This window comes from Colias philodice, chromosome 3, assembly GCF_061535455.1.
Source record: "Colias philodice isolate Cphi_HAF_F1 chromosome 3, ilColPhil1 Martin Lab GWU primary, whole genome shotgun sequence".
Classification (NCBI taxonomy): Eukaryota; Metazoa; Arthropoda; class Insecta; order Lepidoptera; family Pieridae; genus Colias; species Colias philodice.
Genome location: NC_143088.1, coordinates 11691603 through 11707433, shown reverse-complemented (window position 1 = coordinate 11707433; position 15831 = coordinate 11691603). Strand labels below are relative to the sequence as shown.

Below are 15831 nucleotides of genomic sequence, written 5' to 3'. Positions count from 1 at the left end.
CTTTATACTCTATGACGTTTTCAGCTTCACGTTTTAAAACAAAAAGTTCCAATGACTATGCAAAACTGTTCCAATTCAAGCTAAATGATGTGACGACACTTGGAGTTCCATGTGACCCAATTGTTGACAGCCTCGGTGGTTGCACTCGTGTTACCTAGATACATAATATTATTCTATACATAAATAGTGAAGTCCCATGTCCCCAAGTGGGGTGAGGGGCAGATGCATTATACATCTGTTTCACTGATCGATTTTCTTTAGGGATAAGTAGGTGATCAGCCTTCTGTGTCCTGCCAGACCAAGACATTTTTTTTTCTTCGTCTCCACCGGGAATCGAACCGAGGACCCCTCGGTGCTACGCTCACGCGTAAACCGCTGTACCAAGGAGGCAGTCTATACATAGGACTATACAATATATATACATAGGATCTAAATCTATTATAGTCTAAACGCAGGACACGTAAGAACGTGGTCGCGGAAGAATTCCAACCAATACCCGCGGCCCCATCATTAAAGCGGCTCGACGGAACACAGTGGGGTTTTACTCTGTAAGAAACCGACATAACCCACAGCTCCTTCCCCGGGGGCCGTGGGTATCTTAAGAAGATTTCCCCACTTAAAAAAAAGGACACGTAACAACGTGACCATTTTAAAACAATAAATACAAATACAATTAATATCATAATTGCGAAAGTTTGTGAGTTTCGTAACTCTTTGAGATGAAATTTTTGTTACGCGTATAATATTTTAAAGAAAAGAACAAGAGAGCTCTATTCTTTAAAAAATTATATAAAGCATTTGAATACTATAAAAAAAAATATCAAATATAATATCTGTTTCTGTTTCACGAAAAAATTACTGGGTGGATTTTGATGATACTTGGAAGTGATGTAGCTTATATACGAGAATAAGACGCATACTATAGAAATACTTGCTTTTGCCCGTGAATGTAACTGCGCGGCACAGTTAGTTATATTTTTTTGTGAACAAAAATTTATTGATAAAAATAAATGTTAAGACGTTCTCTACTCTAGCCTGTGTAATTTCTATATAAAAATATATACTCTATTCATATATTGAAATCAAGAGAAATGAAAATTATTGCATATATAGAAAAATCTGATTAACATACATTCAGTTATTATGTACTACGAACTAGAGAGGGCATCGATACTACACTATTTGTAACACGAGTTAGAGCCAAGCGTCTCAAACATCGCTTATATCTATGACTAACTAGCGCCCCGCTCCGCCCGCGCAGTCAAAGAAAAAACCGCATAGTTCCGGTTTTCGTGGGATTTCCGGGATAAAATCTATCCTATTTCCCGGGGTAAAAAGTAGCCTATGTCCTTTCTCGGGTATCAAAATATCTCTATACCAAATTTCATGCAAATTGGTTCAGTAGTTAAGGCGTGATTGAGTAACAGACAGACAGACAGAGTTACTTTCGCATTTATAATATTAGTATGGATTAACTAGCCGCCCCACGCGCGCCCCGCTCCGCCGCGATTGTCGCACAGATTTTATTCGTGGTGTCCTCTCTATACGTAGTAATAATACCTCAATGTTAACATAAGGGTTGAAACTGCATAAATTCAAACCTGGTAAAGCATTTAGATTAAGTTTAGTGAAATAAATACTCATTTACATAATTAAAACATTATGCTGTTATGCTAATCGTATAAGTTATATTTTTTTAAAGTTAATACCTTGGAGACTGGAGTATTATCACAGTATTGTTTTGAAAGTTCGTTAACCTTAATAGAATAATATACGTTTATCCACTTTTACATAGACTTTTTGCTGATATATGTTTTGTAAATATGTAATAATAAAATGAGGAAAAATAATAAGGATCACGTGGCGACAACATGTGGGTACAGAAAAGCTTTATGAATATGAGACAATTTTGACGTAGGCTTATATGGATTACTAGCTGTGCCCCGCGGTTTTACCCGTGTTGCTCCTCTCCTATTGGTCTTAGCGTGATGATATATAGCCTATAACCTTCCTCGATAAATAGGCTCTTTAACAGAGAAATTATTTTTCAAAGCGGCACTGTGGTTCCTGAGATTAGTGCGTTCAAACAAACAAACTCTTCAGCTTTATAATATTAGTATAGATTAGAACGTTACAAAATAAGTATATGCTTGAAATTAACGAGCATAAACAACATTTAATCCGTCTCGTTTATATTAAACCAATGTGGATTTTAATTAATTATTAAACACTAGCGGTCCGCCCCGGCTTCGCCCGTGGTACATATTTATGTTTTCTCCCCATAAAAACCATTCTCGTACTTCAAGGAATATAATAAAAAATAATTATCGAATTCGGTCCACCCGTTCACACGTGATGCCGTGACCAAGGAAAACGGGTTTCATCTTATATATAAAATTCTCGTGTCACAATGTTAGTCTGCATACTCCTCTGAATCGGGTGGACCGATTCTCATGAAATTTTCTGTGCATATCGGGTAAGTCTGAGAATCGGCCAACATCTATTTTTCATATGTACCACGGGCGAAGCCGGGGCGGACCGCTAGTTTTTATATATATAGATATGAAAATTAGTTTATAATTTGAAAACTGAATACATAATCTCCAAATGATTTTGCGCCGAATATTATTCGCTTCTGTAATTTCCATTGCTACATATTTTGACTCAAAATATAATAAAATTGTGTAGGTATACTATAACGAGCTCATTAAGGTAATGGGTTCGATTAAATTGAAATTGAAATTGGGCTGAATGGAAATATTCCATTATGTAGGATTTTTAATATTCCTTTTCGATATTTATACAATACCTGATGTTGTTAATCTTCCCACGGTTTCGTTAAAATTTTCCATCTTTATATTCTTTAGGCAACAGAGTCTGCCCGTGACCACGCTCGCTGTAAAGTGTTCGAACACAGACATGTCTGTGTGTTCGAAACATCGGGAAAATAATAAAAAATAATGAATAAATAGCGTTTAAAATCCGTTAAAAATCATTAATTTCTAAATGTATAATAGAGCAGGCTCCAAGGAGATGTTCGTTTGCAAAAATAGCGGACCTAAATCTGACTTCTGATATATATTGTATAGATCCCAGACATCCTATAGACAGATGTTGCCAACCAGTTTTGTGGTCCCCCTCCCATTTGCGGTCCCATTTTTGAGTTAATTTTAAACCACTATAGAATGAAAACTCATGAATATATTTTTTTAAATTATTATTTTAAACTAGCGGTCCGCCCCGGCTTCGCCCGTGGTACATATTTACGTTTTCTCTACATAAGAACCATCCTCGTACTTCAAGGAATATAATAAAAAAAAAATTATCGAAATCGGTTCAGCCGTTCTCGAGTTATGCGCTTACCAACACATTTTGCGATTCATTTTTATATATAAGAAGATAATTAACAATAGTCCATTGTTTACGATTAAATAGTTCGTAATATAATATAAGTGAGGTATGTGGTGGATTTGATGACCCCACAAAATGTTTTAAATGTGTGGTCGTACAGCGAATCACACCTGACCGAGACCGCTGGGCGCCTGCTGGGGCTGTGTTCCCTGAAATGTTATATTCAGTCGCGCTTCAGGCGCCAAACGGTTCACACGTGTTGTGCGCGCCCTCTCGCGACTATACCCCATTACTTATAAACCGAAAAGATTAATGAAAACCTCCCCCTAATTACTTCTAATGCTATAATATATACTTGAACTCCTCGCCTGTGTCTATCCAAGTGTGTGTATTGACAAATAGTTGCAGTTACGTTTGACCTGGTTTTATTTTGACTCTTGCACAATTCTCGCCGGCCGTTTTTGAACAAGTCTTCAATACTGTAAGTATTGTTTATGTTTGTTTGTATTTTAGGATGTATTTACGTTTAAATTGCACGGTTGCTCACTTGTGTTATGGATGCGAGTGTAAATGGGTCACTTGGTCACCGGGTTTGGAACGAGAGTGTTGTACCAAAGAATAAGAAGAAGATTTTCTTTGCCAATATTATATTGTTTACAAGTATGAAGCTTTTCACATCTTGTAGAGTTAATAACGTGAAGATTTATTTAGTGCTTAATTGGTAGAATCTGCTCCTATATTAAATTCCCCTTTGGAGTTTAAATTGATCTGGTATTTGCGACAAAATTATGGTAATTAATTATATTATTGTTAGATATTATGTACAGAGATAATATTATGTAGTCATTATTAAAATAGTATAATATTTATTTTATATAAGTACTTAATTCAATTAATATTTATATAAATGAGATAATTTTGTATTTTATCATTAACTATCGGTCCGCCCTGGCTTGGCCCGTGGTACATATTTACGTTTTCTCTACATAAAAACTTCAAGGAATATAATAAAAAAAAAATTATTGAAATCGGTTCAGCCGTTCACACGTGATGCCGTGACAACGCAAAACGGGTTTCATTTTTATATATATAGATAAATATTTAGACCTCAATAAAAAATGTGAAACGATTTTTTAAATAGTAAAATAATAAAGCGTTGCTTAACATTCCCTCAGTACAACTTTAATATCTCTACATTTTAATATGAATTCTTGTAGAGCTTATTAGTTAGCTTTGAATTAAAATCCTTAAATACTAATCCTTACTAATATTATAAATGCGAAAGTAACTCTGTCTGTCTGTCTGTTACTCAATCACGCCTAAACTACTGAACCAATTTGCATGAAATTTGGTATGGAGATATTTTGATACCCGAGAAAGGACATAGGCTACCTTTTATTGCGAAATATGTACCACGGGCGAAGCCGGGGCGGACCACTAGTTTAATATAAATTATTAAAAATTTAATTAAATTAATATTAAAACGAAAAGCTTAAACGAAGCTCATAATGAAAGCGCTTAATTCTCTAAAAAAAACTAATGTAATTCTTACAAATACGAAAATACCTGAAATTATTTTACTGAATTAAACTTAATACGCTATATATACACGTATTTATGTCCAAATAACAACCAGAAAAGGTAATCCTTTCTGAATATCCTTTTTTTTATTATTAACCCGCTGAAATGTACGAAGAAAAATACTTTTAAGGGATTTCCATTTTTATGATACACATTTGGTTTGACATCGCGACTGTTTTATGAATAAGTATATATGTATTATGTTACTTCTGTACTTCCCGTAAAATAAATAGAAAGTATATTTTTTGTTCTATCTTATTATTATTCAATCCAAGAGAAAATTTGAAGTACGGATTACAACGTGAAAAAAAAACCGTAAAACCGTTGTAACCAATTCTTACTACTATTATAAATGTCAAAGTGTGTTTGTCTGTTTGTCTTTCACGTTGCAAGGGAACGGTATGAATTTGAAACATCTTATTTTCATGGGTATTTTGTTCTTTTCTTCACTATATCTCTTAAAAAACGCATCGAAATTCGTTGCGTAGTTTTAAAGATAAAGTCATACATAAGGACAGTCAGACAACAACCGTGTTTATTGTTTAATACTATGTAGTGATACGATCCTGTTAACAAATTCATCCTCTTTCAAATCAATTGTTCTTATAAAATAAAGATAAAAAGATATTGAAATCGGCACAAACAAACTATTATCGTATTCCCTATTATCTATTTTTGGTAACTCAAGAGCTACCATTACAGTAAGCTCTTATATTACTGGAGCCTAAAAATGCGTATTAAATGAGTAAATCAAATAATAAAAAATGGCTCTAAACGTATTTGTTTACGATATATAAAAAATTGAATTTGACTATTGATATGTGGCTTCTATTGTTCTTACTGATTTTATTGAGACTAGCTGCTTGTACTCTTATTCAAAAACCATAATATGAAGACGAGGTTAGTAAAATGCAGATACTTGTTAAGAAATGAGGCCATATATTGTAACTTTTCAATAAAAAAGGTCGTATTTCCGTAAGTACCTACTATGTTTTCCAACATTTTCTACTATGAAAATCATGTCCTCTCTATGACAAATACAACAAAAAAGATAAGGAATAGCTGAGGCTTAATCGGTGTAGATTTAAAAGCGAAAGCTCATTACATACAGCCTCTATCTCCACAGGTATCACGTTTAAAAATCGTCCGCTGTTTTTCATAATTACAAACGACCAAAACATGAAAGGACTGGAAGTGCGTCGTTAATAATTCCCGTGCAAAAATACCTTTTTTGGACTCTTCATAACAATTTTAATAAAAACTGACGTCGAGGCCTTTACGCGGGTTTATCTCGGATTCTTGTACTGGCGTGTAGGGTTGTCGCTTTGAAGTTTTTGATGGTTATTTTTATTTAGAGCACGTGTTGCGTTGGTTTGTAAATACGGTTTGTTTGTGTATAATAAAGAATATTCATGGCGAGATATAAAATATTTAAATGATTTTTTTGATACGTGATTTTAGCTCTACTAGTCTCTGCTGTCTCTCTAAATTTATAATTATTAATTATGTTAAATTAAAATAAGATTTGTATAGAAATAGAACCCAATTTGTGTATCAAAATTCAGCAATAGGCAACCCTAATTATTATCCGGATCAGATAGCATTGTTTGATTGTAATTCCAGATTCTAATTGTTCAGAGCTTAGTATGAAATATCTCTTGCGATTTAATTAACGTATGTAAATAGAAATACTACGGGGCTTAAAAATCTGCATTTTTTGAAGCAAAGAGGATTATTTTGTATTTAAATTCTTTTATTTTTGAATAATTTAGGGTTGAAATATGTATTTTCAAAGTCACATTCATGCATATTCAAGCAGGATGACCCAACACACGTCGTTTTATAAAAATCCAAAATGGCTTTTCATATTTTTGCGGGCAATTTTATGTTCTATTAATCCTAGTCATAGCAGTGAATCTTGAATATTGCGCTTAAGAACACGAACGGCGAATCACTTTTAGCCATAAGAGTACAAAAACAGAATTAAAAAAAAATGGTATCAAATTATTCAATGTAGAGCGCCTAATTGCATTTATTACATTTATTGCAAATAATTTAAATTAATTTACTCGACAAACAAAAAACATTATATAAGTTTTTTAGGCTTTAAAAAGGTTTAGAAATATAAAAAAAAATTACCTGATAATCTGAAAAAATGAAATTTCGGCTTTTATACGATTAGAAGCAAATGGCTGTAATTTTAGTTTTACAGACTTTGATATTTTAATTTGGTTCAGGCAAAATTGAAAATACATTTTGGTCGAATTTCGTTTACACCCTTTACCCTGTTCTCGTTTTTTCACGTGAAAATTGACCCTTCCGCCCTAAGTTGGATAAATTATAGGCTATGAAATAAAAAGTCAAGAGTTGGCATAGCTTTGCGTATGCAGAATTTAATAATAAGTAAGATATTGCAGATTACGATGAGGCAGTTTCATGACATCAACATTCAAGGAGAGACAAGACTCTTTATCTTATATATAAAAATGAATCGCAAAATGTGTTGGTAAGCGCATAACTCGAGAACGGCTGAACCGATTTCGATAATTCTTTTTTTATTATATTCCTTGAAGTACGAGGATGGTTTTTATGTAGAGAAAACGTAAACATGTACCACGGGCGAAGCCGGGGCGGACCGCTAGTGAAATATAAATACTTCATTATTGCACGCCTCATAAGCGAAGCGTTGAGGTGGGTACTACTGTCACTTCGCGCAAAACATCTGATTTTACAAACTTAAAATGTCTTTATGTATCATACATTGCACTTGTAAGATAATACATACACACACATATTAAGAAAAAACACTATTTTTAACGTTCATGATATTTTTGATGTCATTTTTGTTATTTAAACTAGTTAAAAAACAGTTTAAAAAAGTTCTGTCTTGGACGTCCGTGTGTCTGTATGTGCGGATCCTTTTTCTTGTTAACACGATAGCGACCGAAATACTTTACTAATCGAGTCTTTTTTTTTCTCTTACGCTTGAGTATGCTCAGGAATAGAACCCTTTCATTTTTCAGGGTCTGATTCGATGTGGTTTAATTGTTATTAAATAAACAAAAATAATAATTAATAAATATTTATTAAAAAAAAATTATGAGGCGTGCACTTTTGGATTTTCCAAATTATTTTTGAATTCGGTTAAAAAGAAAATTACTAGGTGAAAGAGCGAGGATATCCAAACATCAAAAATACTCTAAAATGCTTGACAATTAGAGCGTGCTGTTGATAACTAATCGTTCTAATCTTAGTAATTTGAAGTTCGTTCACGTGGAAAATATTGAACGTTTACACACCCAGAATTTTCAGGCGTAGTATAATTCAAATTACGACCTGAGAATTCTATAATGAAGCTTTATTCAAATAGTACGCGAGGAAAACCACGGGCTAAAACGGGTGTATTAATTGTATGACGTAAACGTAACTCGAGTTTAAAATGAGCAGCCATTTTATCGCGCCGGGCGCAATGATATTATATATAGAAACAAGAGGTAGATACGTCATCAACGCACCAAAACTGATTCCGTGAATTGGTCCTATTTGGGACCAATGCAATCAGTCAGATTGTCACTGGTCCCAGTGAGCGCATGTGCCGATGGGTACATTAAAGTTGTCGAAAATGCCTTCCTGTGTGTTCAGAAAGTGCACGTATTCGTGCAAAAAAATAAAGAAAGATAAAGGAATATCATATCACAGCAAAATATATTAAATTATTACAGTTTAAGAGTAAAAATAACAATTTACAATTCTTTATGAATGACACTTGCTTGACACGTGTATTGAAATAATGAAAGGGATAAAACATTGCTTCAATCACTAGTGTGACAAAGCTAGCGTACACTGTGTTCAAAGATTATCATGTAGATACGATTATTGAAAATAGAACGGTTATTTTATTAATTTCGATTTGGGTAAATACTTGATTATTTTTATATTTAAATCCACACAGTGCATATAATTAACAAATGTATCTATTTATTATATACAATGAAATCGTGATGGCAAAAATGTTTGTTTGCAAAAATGAAGTTGAATATACGTATACATTAAAGAAAAGATTATCGCTACTGACGAAAAATGCTATTTGCTTTTCTGTAAATAGCTATTGAACATAAATTTTATTTGTGTTTTAGATAAAAAAGGCTTATACTTCATCCTTTCTTTTATTTCATCCTTTTTTTTCATCTAGGCACCACTATTATTATAATTATCCTACAAGTTGGAGTGATGACCTTGTACGGGTTTCGGGAACTGCCTTGAAACGAATAGCGTAAGATCGGTCCTTATGGAGTTCTTTAAGGAGCCAAGGAGGACTATGCAGTATACTCAACAGTGGGTGTTTATCGGGTGAAATGATGATGACTGAAAACGAACACCACAGCTAGTAATAAATACTTAATACAGTTATATCTCCAAAAAAGTTTTTTTTTCATTTTAATACGACATCATAATAATCATAAAATAGTAAATGAAATTGTCACATTTATTTACTTGTGCAGGAAACCTAACATCTATATCATTGAACCTTCTGTGTCGTTAGTCTATGCCAATTACCATGGCAACTATTTGTTTATTTATATTTAATTGGTGAATTCTTATGACTTTTGCTTACACCTGCGCGGAAGTGACAAACTATCTTTGTCTTTTTTGTTTATATCATTTTATTAAAGCCATCTCTCTTATACAGTCTGTCAATGTAATAAATTAAGTAAAATGAAAATTGTATTTGTGTGTGCCTGACACTGCATATGAAGCATTTTTTTTGGATATATTGTGAGTATATAACGTATCTATACATAAAATATCATTGGCCGGGCGTGCTCACGGAGCGTTTAAGTTTAGTGCCAAAATTGTTTTGCCGCGTTTATTCAGCCGCAACTATGTAAGTAACGAGGCTTCATAAAAATGTTAGACTCCATTTTGAGTTATGTGGCTGGTGGGTTTTTGTATGTGTGTTTGTAATGATGAATGCATTTTCTATATATTAAATAAATACTATGTGTACTACGCGCTTTTCTTGGTGTCTGTTGACCTGGGATGAAAAAAGTTTTAAATCTCTAAAATATCTCTAAAATATACATTCATAATCATAATAATTGATATTCAACTAACTTATCCGGACATGAAAATGTGGAAAACATCAATAAAATCAAATAAAAAGATAACCCTCCTTTCACAAAGCTACGTGAGGAATATAAAATATTATTATTAATACAATAAGTAAGTACGTCTGTCGGTGGCGTCGAGACGTCTTTCAATTTCCTCTGAGTATTTCCTCTATTAACAATAAAACGGTAGGATAGATTAATAGTAACAATATTGATTTGATATGTTTATCTCTGTTCTTGTACTTTGTAGTGTATCGTTTCTAGATACATATTTTTAACTAATTGCGCTCCGCGGTTTCACCCGCGTGATTCCGCTTCTGTTGGTCTTAGCGTGATGATATATATATAGCCTATAATAGCCTACCTCGATGAATGGGCTATCTAACACCGAAATAATTTCAAATGAGATTAGCGTGTTCAAACAAACAAACACACTCTTTAGCTTTATAATATTAGTACAGATAGGTTTAAAGAGGAACGATGTGTACCTATTTGTGCCTTTAAACTTTAACGTCATAATGCTGTGTCATAATGAGACAAATTAATATAATTTTATACACAACATAAACTTATAAAAATGCTCTGTTATCAGGTAAAACAAAACGTTGTAAAGGCTTTAGTTACATTGGCATAATAATTAAGGTTCCCACACACTGATTAAAAGGGATTCTGAATTTATCCAACCAAATCCAAAAGGTAATCGGAAACCTCATTTACTCAACCCTAATCCGATATTTCTTGCAATCCTGTCGATCTTTTAATATTAAAATACTCGAACATTCTTTGATTTATTACAGCTTGCCTTTTTGCTACTAAATAGTAATTATTTTCACGTTTGATTTTATATTAATGAGAATTTAATTTAGATAGTAATAATTAATGTTTTATTGAGGACGAAAAAACTGCTAGACTTTGATCTAAGCTGTTGTAAAAATCTTTGTTAAAATTAAATAATATTTTGTAAGATATTCCAAAGATATCTAATCTGAATCTCTTAATCTTATAACCTTGAAGTGATTATTCTGTAACAAAATGATACCTACAATAGATGATTTTAAGATGATGTAAGACGGGTGTGGGTTCTATGTCTATATCGGATAATGCATGTAAAGATTTATGAATGTTTTATTTGTATAAATGTAAAAATCAAAATCAATTTATGTTCTACACTATTTTTAGCTAGTAAATATGGAGTAGGCCGTGTTAAGTGCATGTCAATCCATACTTATACTTATATATACTTATACTTATACTTATAAGTTATATAATATTATAAATGCGAAAGTAACTCTGTCTGTCTGTCTGTTACTCAATCACGCCTGAACTACTGAACCAATTTGCATGAAATTTGGTATAGATATATTTTGATACCCGAGAAGGACATAGGATAGGTTTTTAGGTAGAACGGGTTTTTCTCTGAAAACGCGGGCGACGCCGCGGGCGGCAAGCTAGTAACTTATAAATTTATAAAAAATAGAAAAAATTCGATCACGAGGCTGAACTCGAACCCGCATCCTTTCACCCCAATCCGGGGCGGATGCCTGACCAACTCGGCCACTCGTGACCCGCCAGAGCAATCGAATTTATTCTAGAGGTAATCTTTCAGTTTTATGTGTCCATTATAACTTTTCTAGGACGGACTTGTCAAATGAGTTTTTTAAACCCCCTACATTCACATTATAACCCCTATAGACTTATCGAGTGCTCAGGTTATTTAAACTTCATAAATTTTAAATGAAACAAGCTATGTTTAGTTTGTATATTGTGTGCTGAAAAATTATGAGCGCCGAAGCAATTTTCTTTCGTACTTTGCAATCTAAATATTTAATGCTAACGTGGTGTTCGAGGCTTCCTTGGTGAAAGTACTAGTTTAAAATATAAGCACTTAGTTAAATGGTACTTTTAAGGGTAGTTAATGTTTTAAGCTCGTGCTATTTTATCTTTTTATCGCGGAGGTAGGTGTTATGTATCTTTGGAAACGGCTACATCGATTTTTATTATTCTTTTTTTAAGCTATTGCATAGCTTCTATCGCGAGCCTTGAGCGTGGGGACCGAATCCAGAAATAGCGTAACGAAAAAACCTCACGCTCCCCACTCCGACGGTCACGGAGGTGTGGCTTGGAGGCATAGCAATATAGCATATGCAATAGCTTTACCGCGGCCGCGGCAGTCCCCGAGTGCCACACGTCTTTTTTTCTAATTTTGTAACTTGTCTGCAACTGTTTTTGACATGGACATATGGGAGAAAGGGATATAAAGAAATATTTTCAATCGGTTTATTTGTAGAGATTTATTAACATATTGTGTTTTGGAGAAATTTATTAACAGTAATTATCCACATGTACATGAAATCATAACTGTACTTTCTAATGCGTACCTAATGTGTGTAATCGTTTATTTCTTGCAAACGTTAATATATTTTATAACAAAGTAGATTTTAAAACAAAAGGGTAATTCATTCCTTGTTCACTACACACAGGTTGACGAATATTAATATTAAACTCGTTGAATATTATATAAGTAATTTGAAAATTGTCGAGAATTTACGGCGCCAGTTTTCTAATTAACCTTCAGGCGGGAAACGCTTAAAGGATTCTATTAAGAGCACTTCTTAATTATACAGTTATATTACACATATAAGTGAAAATGTATCTACAAAGGCACACAATTTCATACATGTAGCTCTTTTTGTGTTCTCTAAAATTCATTAACAGTCCTTAAATAAATGCAATTTAATGCATATGTATAGAACAAACCAAAATTTAAATGAGAAATTATATTTGTAAACGTGTATAATTTTTCAATCAGAACTGTAGAATTGAAATTTTCTCATAATACATTTATAATGATTTCCTAATGCAGAGGAATATTTATTTGGAAATCTGAACCGGTTGTTGTTTTTTGTAAATTGTATGCCAGCTGAAATATACTGTTTACATTGTTAATGAAACTAATTTTTAAAGCCACAACACGACTTTATACTTTTAATAAGTTGAAAAAGCTATTTTTTCAAAACAAAAACAGCTGATAATAAACAATATACGAGCACTCTAACAAAAAATTGAAAAAGTGTTATAATATGAAAGCTTTTAAGTCGATCGAAAAAAACTTCGTTGAAAGCGCATATACTACGCGTTGTACGCCAATCAATTTGTGTAACGAATTCATTATAACATGGCGGGTGTTATCATTTTAGAAAATATAAAGTTTCAATACTAGCTGTGCTCCGCGGTTTTACCCGCATTGCTCCACTCTTTGTTAATATTGTGGAGTCAAATAAATGATCTTTCTTTCTTTCACTCCTATGGATGATGAATGTATTATATCATAGCGTAAAGGCTTCATCTATAAATGGAAAATACACTGAAATAATTTTTCAAATCAGAACAATAGTTCATGAGATTAGCGCGATCAAGCAAACAAACAATCAGTTTTAAAATATTAGTATGTATACTAATGTTAAATGTATATAGATAATATTTTGTTTATTTTACATTAACTTCTGTTCACGACTATTTCCGCGTAGTAAGTTAACTACCTGATTTATATGTAGACATAGTATTCTGTAGTATTCAATTATATTATATTTATTTATGTAGATAACAATAATATAATTGTGACAATGTGCGTGTAATTTAGAAATACACCAAATTGAAAAATAAGTGTTCTAGGCTCTAGCTTTAATTGACCCAAATTTATATCCTTTTATAGTAATTTTATACATTAATACATACGTACCTACCTTTATAAAATGTGTTTAAATGTACAGAAAAATATAAATATTTGATAATAATTGGTAATATTATAAGGTGTTTAATTAAAAAATATAAGTAAGTTGTATTGAGTTTGCCGAGGCCTGGATCAACATAGTAACAAAAACTAAACGAATAACACCTATAAGGTGAAGAAGCACACAAAGTACACTACAGCCCTCGTACCATGTCTTAAAGCAGTATTACTTCCAGTGTGGAAACATGACAGCGATATACACTTCGTCTAGCGCCATCACTTTCCCGCACTAGATATAATACTGCTATAAGACATCATGGTAACCTACTCTCCAGGTTATACAAGAATACAATTAAGTGCAGTTCTTGACCCGGGCAGGCCATTGTGGCTGCACAAACGTTTTTTATAGCATCAGTCGATGGCTTTAGAATTGTATATGTATACATTGATCAACATATTTTGTTACATCGAGCGAACTACATATGTGTAGTAAAGCTTTGAAATTCGTATGAATATTTATTTCAAATATAATTTATTTTTCATCAAGAGTAAATGGTTTGTTCGTCTACATAAGCTTACACCTCGTAAATCGTAACATCACTTATAGCAAAATGACGTTGCGAAAATGGGGATCTTACTAGTTTTGAGAATCTTGGTTAAAAATAGTGCCTATACCTATGAGTTTGGCATACATAAATAAAATAATAATAATCCCGGCCGTACACGGAATGCTCGAGCAGTTAACGGCTGAGCGACGTACACGGACTGCTCGAGCGGTCGGTCGCTGACTGCTCGAGCTGTCGCTACGGCCGCCCTAAATTAGTAGGCTCTACTAAATTTATTTATTTATTTATTTATCCTTTATTGCTCTTAGATAACATAAATATGAACTTAATCTAATTATAAATTAAAACAAATGGCGGTCTTATCGCTAAATAGCGATTTCTTCCAGACAACCGGAGTACGGAAGGAAATTAGTTAATTTATATAAATTTCAGTGACTTCTTAGTTATTATTATCAATTCTAAAGTTGGAATAAATGATTATAATCATGGGACAGTGAAGTTGGTGAAGTTGGCAACTCACTCTCTGTAATTAGCATAATTTGTTTAAATTACTTCTTCTTCTTCTCTTAATTAATGGCTCACCTTGTTTAAATTATAATTAAATACGACTGAGATGAAAAGCATCTTTTACGCGGCAAGAATGATAGAGGGTAATTGGTAGAACATCTTAAATTAATATTTCATATTTTTATTGCTAATAAAGAAATACGTTTCATGAAGATTCGGTTCAACTTGGGCATTATGCATATAGAGTCGAAGAATAGGACAAAATTAATAGAAGTATTTTAAGTAATCTGTAAGTTTTGTAGGCTTATTTTAAATTAATTAAAATTACATCTAGTCTGGAATAAAGGATATTATTCCGTGTAAAATAATTTTGTTAAGGGGTAGAAAATTCAGATTAAAAGTCTTCACTTTGATTACTTTGCCAATATTGAACTCGGAAAGGCCTTATCGAAGTTAAGGATCCTCTTAACTTCTTAGTGCTTTCAGTGTGGGTATTGTAGCTATAACAAGCTAAAAACATGTAGAAATAAGCAGTTATACATAAAAAATCCTAATAAATACGAGTTTAAAAAAACTGTTACTATGTATAAAACTGAGTTTTATACCGGAGTAGAGATAGACATTGTTTAGGGCTTAAATTTTTCATAAGAAATAGGAACTTCGTGGTTGCATAATTTAAAGGATTGCGCCATGAAAATATGTTTAGATATAGCTAAAGAAGTATTTGCATAAGCCTTTAATATGTTATATGGTATATAACATATACTAGTAAGAATTTCTAAGCCCCGTCAAGCGAATACATAATTCTACTCAAAGATTATTACTGAGAGCGTCTCTTTGATCCCCTGCAGTTATTTGTCATCGAGCAGATTCCAGCATGTTTTGAATGCCTTTGTGTGCATGAGAGTGTATGAGGTGAAATATTTGTTCTATAAATAGAACGGTGAAGAAGGCTTTTATGTAAACAAAACTTGTATTCGACGGT

General features: G+C 32.7%; 1 protein-coding gene and 1 long non-coding RNA gene across 2 annotated transcripts in view; both read left to right on the top strand.

The window, feature by feature from the left end:
* The window catches only part of LOC149490056 (uncharacterized), a 171811-nt gene that overhangs the window by 20820 nt on the left and 135160 nt on the right, over nucleotides 1–15831 (top strand). The window lies entirely within an intron of this gene.
* Nucleotides 1–15831, top strand: part of LOC149490057 (diacylglycerol kinase eta) — a 161720-nt gene that overhangs the window by 14554 nt on the left and 131335 nt on the right. The gene's annotated exons all lie outside the window — the stretch shown is intronic.